The sequence below is a fragment of the Pteropus vampyrus genome, unplaced genomic scaffold (genome assembly GCF_000151845.1).
Source record: "Pteropus vampyrus isolate Shadow unplaced genomic scaffold, Pvam_2.0 Scaffold1000004761, whole genome shotgun sequence".
Lineage (NCBI taxonomy): Eukaryota > Metazoa > Chordata > Mammalia > Chiroptera > Pteropodidae > Pteropus > Pteropus vampyrus.
Window position 1 is genome coordinate 2,016 of NW_011919163.1, and position 6,524 is coordinate 8,539.

Here is a 6,524-nt window from a genome sequence, read left to right on the forward strand (position 1 = left end):
AATTGAAGAGCAGGGACCACTTTCAAAGATTTTTTTGTTTTTGTCTTTTTTGATGAGGCCAGCGTTACCCTGATACCAACGCCAGACAAGGACACTAGAAGAAAAGAAAATTATAGGGCAGTATTCTTGATGAACATAGTTGTAAAATCATCCACAACAAAAATTTTGTTTTCATGTAGAACAAACCTCCCCACTGCAGTGTTCCTGAATCTTCGATGGCCTCATAGGCACTCACCAGAGGTAAATTTGCAGAGTCAAGAATAGTTGCTCTTGCAGATTTGCCATACAGATTGGCTGATGATGCAGAACCTGCTACGTAAAAGAAAAAGAGCAGGAGAAGGCTAAGGTCAGTCACCCAGGCCGAGCTTCGGTTGTTCCCTGGCAAGAAGGGGTCAGTTGCTTTGTTTTTTCATTCATTCATTTATTATTTCTTTCTTTAGTCAGTACTTAATAAACATCTACTATATTTATTTAATAAGCATCTCCTAAGTGGCAGGCATCCACTAAGGCCTGGATGCTCAAGATATTATGTTAATATGACTGACATATTTAGATCTCTGAATTCATGAAGCTCACTTTCTAGTGGCGGAAACTAAGGAAAAGCTAGATGATGGCTGTCGTGATAAGCAACTGAGGGAAATGACGGAGGAATGTGACGGAGTAAATGGCAAGGGTGAAAGCATCTGGGCTTGAAGTTTTATTTGTGGGAAAATTTGAATTACAAATTAAATTTCAATTAAAAAAGATGGTATTTCTATTCAGCTTTTTTGTTTCTTCTAGATTAAACTCTAGTAGTTTGCATCCATTAAGGAATTGTCCTTTAGATCTAAGTTGTAGAATATATTGACTTAAAATTGTCCATGATACTCTATTATTATTCTTTTATTTTTTTAATTGTACTTATTTTTAAAATTTATTTTTATTGTTTCTTTAAACTTTTTTTTTTCACCTCTCCCTCCTTTCCCTCCCCCCTGGTAACCACCAGTCTATTGTCCATGTCCACGAGTCTCTGTTTGTTTGTCCTGTTCATTTGTTGCTTTTAGGTTTATATCCCAGATATAAGTGAGATCATGTGATTTGCAACCCTTTCTGTCTGGCTTATTTCGCTTAGCATGATTATTTCAAGGTCCATCCATGTTGTTGCAAATGGCAGTATTTCATCTCTTCTTATGGCTGATCTCTTATCAATCTTTTAATACCTGTAGAATCTGTAACGATGTCACCTCGTTCAGTCCTGATATTGCTAATTTTTGATTCTCTCTTCTTCCCGGACAGTTTGGCTAGAGTTTTATCTAATTAATGCACCTTCTCACAGAACCAGCTTTTGGGTTCATCAATAATTTCTATTGTTTTTCTATGTTCTATTTTACCGATATTTACTGTGAAGTATGCCTCCTAGGAAGGTAGACCACTCGCCACCATTTTCGTTTTTGAAACATTCATCGGAAAGTCCCCCTGTCACTCAGGTACACACACGATGACTAAGCAAATGCCTAGGAACAGTCTGAGTGTTTAGGAAGTGGCCATCTTGGCTCCTCCCAAAGAGGATGGCCCCACGTTGGCTGTACAATCCCTGACTAAGTGTTCCTTGGAGTCTTACCCGACATACACCACTGAGCTCCCTCCTGAAAATATCTAGAAAACTTGAACAATGAAATTCGGTCTAATGCAACAAAACTTCCGTGTGTTCTTCCTCTCCGTGAGTCATAGCGCAGGTACCATGAGAGGATGGTGTGAACATAAAGAAGACATATGCCCTGACTTCAAGGAGTGCTTGGTAGAGTGTGGGGACAGATACAAAGGCCCCTGAAGGAGGACACCAGGCTGATCGGGGTGAGCCCACAGCAGAGGTGTAAAGAGAGGAATGTGGAGCAGAAAAAAAGAGGGAGGATTCCCAGCAGAATGCTTCTTGCAAGCACTGGGCAGATGACCTCCAACTGAACTTGACGCATCCACGGATATTGATTTAAAATAGATGGCAGTCACATCCCATCACATCCCTAGAGTGGTCCGTGTAGGCGGGGTTGTCAATCTTATCTCACCATTTTGGAGGCCTCGGAAGGTTTGGAACTGGAGCAAGACAAGCAGCGATGTCAGGCGCTGCAGCCACCCGCCACTGTGCTGCCAGTAAGGACATCAGAGGTGAGGGACTGATGGTCTTGCCTTGGATCCTGAGATGCCAACCTCTCTCTGGACAGAGGGTCTTTGGTAGTCTGAGGATAAAATCCAAATGTCCTTTGGGACAAATTCCAAACATAAACATAACGGCTTTAGTGAAATTTATTTTCCTCATTATCTTGAGTTCTCAGATTCTAATGGCATTGCTTAATCATTCCATTTCTAAACTGGCACTGCAGTGCAGAGCAGCATTTCTGCCCAGGCAAAGATCAAAGCTATTTTTAACTGGATAACCTATCGCTCCTGCGATATTGCCTGGCCTCCTTCCTCTATGCGTGTGCCTCCTGCTGACACCTGGCTTTGCCCAGGCAGGGAAGCTGCTCGTGGTACCCATGGATGGGAGCCACTGGTTTACCATGCATTTGGATGTAGAGAAACTCATCCAGAGTGGGTGTGAGGTGGTCGTAGTCATGCCAGAGGTGAGTTGGCACCTGGGAAAATCATTCAATTTTACAGTGAAGACTTATTCCCCCTCCTACACTCTGGACGACTTGAACCACCAGTTCAAGATTTTCTCTGACGCTGGATGGAAAACTCAGGAGAAAAGTTTATTTTCTCTGATGACGCATCCATCCAACTCTGTTTTCGAATACCAGTTTTCACATTGTAGGAGTTTGTTTAACAACAAAAAATTGGTAAAATACTTCAAAGAGAGTTCTTTCGATGCTGTGTTTCTAGATCCTTTTGATCTGTGCGGTTTAATTATAGCTAAATATTTTTCACTGCCATCTGTGGTCTTCAGCAGAGGAATATTTTGCCACTCTCTGGAAGAAGGCTCGCAGCGCCCCTTTGCTGCTTCTTACGTTCCTAGGATTCTCTTAGGGTTCTCGGATTCCATGACTTTCAAGGAGAGAGTGTGGAATTATATCTCCCTCCTGCAGGAACATTTACTTTGTAGGCATTTTATCAAAACTGCTTTAGAAACTGCCTCGGAGATTCTTCAAACGACCGTCACAGCGTATGATCTCTTCAGCCACACATCCATCTGGTTATTACGAACTGACTTTGTTTTGGACTATCCCAAGCCTGTGATGCCCAACATGGTCTTCATCGGCGGCATCAACTGCCATCCGGGAGCTGGAAATCCATTGTCACAGGTAAGTCACCTCTCCTTTAGCATGTTCAGAATAATCTGGCTTTGGACATAAAAGAAAATGATTTTTTACTGAACTATAATTTGTCATTCACATTAGTTACGTTTGGAATTTCAATACATTATTTTGTGCCAATTTGTTTAATTGGTGTGTTAGCAAATTTTATAAAGCTGTCCTCTTTGATACTTCTGTGTATACAATTTATACAATTTTTTTCCCCTTGGCTATTCTTCATTCTTTGTCAATTGAGACAATTGTATACTTTCCGAGCTGCATTTTCGAATACTGTTTTTTTGAAAAACACTGAAAAACGCAGTAAGAACTGAAACTTCCTGTTTGTTAATCCAATGCCATGCCCATTGGGAAATGCTTTTAGCAGTTTTGCATGCATCTCTTCCAATTTTTCCGAAATCATTTTACATAGATGCATGTGTCTAATATATATTGTCATACTCATTTTATGAAAATAGAAATCTGGTGTCAGACTGCACAGGTTGCTCTACCTTGCTTTTTCACTTGCCAATAAATCACGAACATCTTTGCAGTTCATACATACAGATCTGTGACATTCTTATTAAGAGTTGCATACATTTCTTTACTTCAGATACACCGCGGTTTATTCAAGTAAGCAATATTGATTGACAGTTAACCTTCCGTTTTACTTTTTCCTTGTATAAGTAAGACCGTATTAATTTTTTTCACATTTATATAATTCCATATTCTTGCTCTTAGTGTAGTGGGCTAGAGTATTCAGGAGTAGGGTTGCTGGGTCTAATGGTATACATACATTACATTTAAATAAATTTGACAAATTGCTTTCAAAATATTGAACAACCTGACACTTTGGTTAACAATATATGAGAGTTCCAGTTTTCCCATACCTTCTCCAGCTCCAGATATGGTCAAACTTTTGAATTTTGGTACAAAAATTCGACGCAGCTGTTTTAATTTTCATAAATATATCGGCCATTTGCATTTCCCTTTTTGTGAATCGTGTGTTTGTATTCTTTAATCATGTTTCATAAGGCTATTTGTCTTCTATAGCTAATTACTACAAGTCTCTCGAGTATAAGGGACCTCAACACTTAGCTCTTCATACGTGCTGCTAATATTTTTTCCTTGGCTATTGTTCATCCTTTGTCACGCAGGATTTTCATTTTGGGGTAGTCAAACTAGTTAATTTTTTCTTTAGTGGTTTCTGGATTGCAATTCGTTTAAGTATTTCCAAGCCTAAGGTATATAGACATTTTTTCCATACTCTGTCTTAATGTTTTTAATTCCTCCAATATAATAGCTTTATTTTTTACAATGAGAACTTGACACAGTATACAGATCTAACTTATTGTTTTTCTCGATGGCTAGTCCATCGTCCTAGCATTAATTTAATAAAAAAATCTAGTCTTCATCTGTTGAGTTGATCGCTGTAAGGGGTCACATGACAAGTGAGAAATCACTAAGAAGCTGAGAGGGCTTTTAAGGACAAGAGGTTCAACTGCACGATTTTGAGTAGTTTTCTCTGTGCTAAGGCGAGACAGCTCTTACCTTAGGGACTCTTGATCTTCAAAAATATGTTGCTATGTGAAACAGCCTGGCATTTAGCGTAGCCACGTGGGCAGGGGCATGGGGTGGTGGCATCAAGGGGTTGGGTCTTAAGTTGGATTTGAAATAAAAGAACATCCTGAAGACATAGAAGGGAAGACCAGGGTTCAGCAGAAGTTGCGAATAAGAGTCGGAAGATAACACGGATGGGAAGGGCCTGGGACTCTGGACTGAATGTTGAATGGACTTTTGGCTCAGTCTTATCTAGGTTTTAAGAAGCAAATGGCCCTAGCTGAGAGAATTCACAGTTCCTTTGCGTATTTTCTCCTTTCCTATGTCCTCCACCCCTCTTCTTTGTCTCTCCCCTGTTACTGTTTCTCTCTATTCCATTGCCCTTCTCTATTTCCTCTCCCACCTCTGCCTTTTCCTTTCTCTGTCCCTGCCTCACCATGAAAGCTGCCATGTAAGCGGGGACAACAAGACAGGGCATCCCATTGGCTGATTCAGGTCGGCAGTGTTCGTACTTAATAAGTGGACAGTGAAGTTGTGCCTCAAGTCATGCTTTAAACACTGGAGAATTCAGGAAGTTATGCCATATATTTGAACACACGGACTCTGGGACCACCCAGACCCGAGTTCATACCCCAGCTCTGACACTTTGTAGTGACGTCACTTGAGTAAGAACCACAGTTTCTAAATAGGTTAAAAGGGAAAAAATAGCACCACCATGCAGAGCTCTTTTCTGGATTAAATATGATGATGCATGCTATAGTGTCTGGTATGATAGCCGTAATTGGGTGGGTGATATGCATTTTCTACACAATTATGCCTGACCTCCACAATATTAACATTAACCATAGGATTAGGCTCTTTTCCAAAAAAAGATCGGATGTCAACATTATCCTCTTTTGGGGAGTCTCCTATGAATTATTTAACCCTCTGATGGGTGGAGTGTCCCCTTGGACAGAGTTTACAACTTAAGTATAACACAGGCTAACAGGTTGGTGTTGTTATTAGTCTTGTTTGTAGATAATGGAACTGAGGCACAGAGAAGTTAAGTGACTTGCCCATGGTCACATCTCTGGGGAGTGGGGAAGCCAGGATTTGAACCCAGACATTCTTCTTTTTTTGTTGTTTTTTAAATTGAGATATAATTCACGCATCATAACCTTTGCCCTTTATAAATATACAATTCAATGATCTTTAGTGTATTCGTCAGTATAAGCAACCATCACCACTACCTAAATCCCAACCATTTTCCTCATTCTAAAATGAAATGCCATGGCCACTGGCAGTCACTCCCCCTCCTGCCCATCCCTTGACATCCACAAGTGTACTTTTTGTCTCTATAGATTTGCCTATTCCGGATATTTCATACAAAAGGAATCGTGATATACAGTCCTTTGTGACTGGCGTCTTTCACTTCGTTTTCAACGTTCATCCATTTTGTAGCATGTATGGGCACCACATTCCTTTTTATGGCTGATCGATATTCCATTGCATGGGTATGTCGCATTCTGTCACTGGGTCGTTTGCACTCTTCAGCCGTGACAAGGAATGCTGCTGCGAACATTCACGAACAACGAAGCCGGAGATTCTGATTTCACGGTCCGCGCGCCGAGCCTTTACACTTGACTGTCCCGCTCTGTAGACTGGAGACTTTTTTCAGGAAATGTCCCGCCTGTGGCCTTTTGAGAAGTTTCATGCCACGAA

The 6,524-nt window shown here is 40.7% G+C and overlaps 1 pseudogene; it reads left to right on the plus strand.

Moving 5' to 3' along the window:
- The first annotated feature begins 2,414 nt into the window (after window positions 1–2,414).
- On the plus strand, window positions 2,415–3,326 carry LOC105311544 (annotated as a pseudogene).
- Window positions 3,327–6,524: the final 3,198 nt, after the last annotated feature.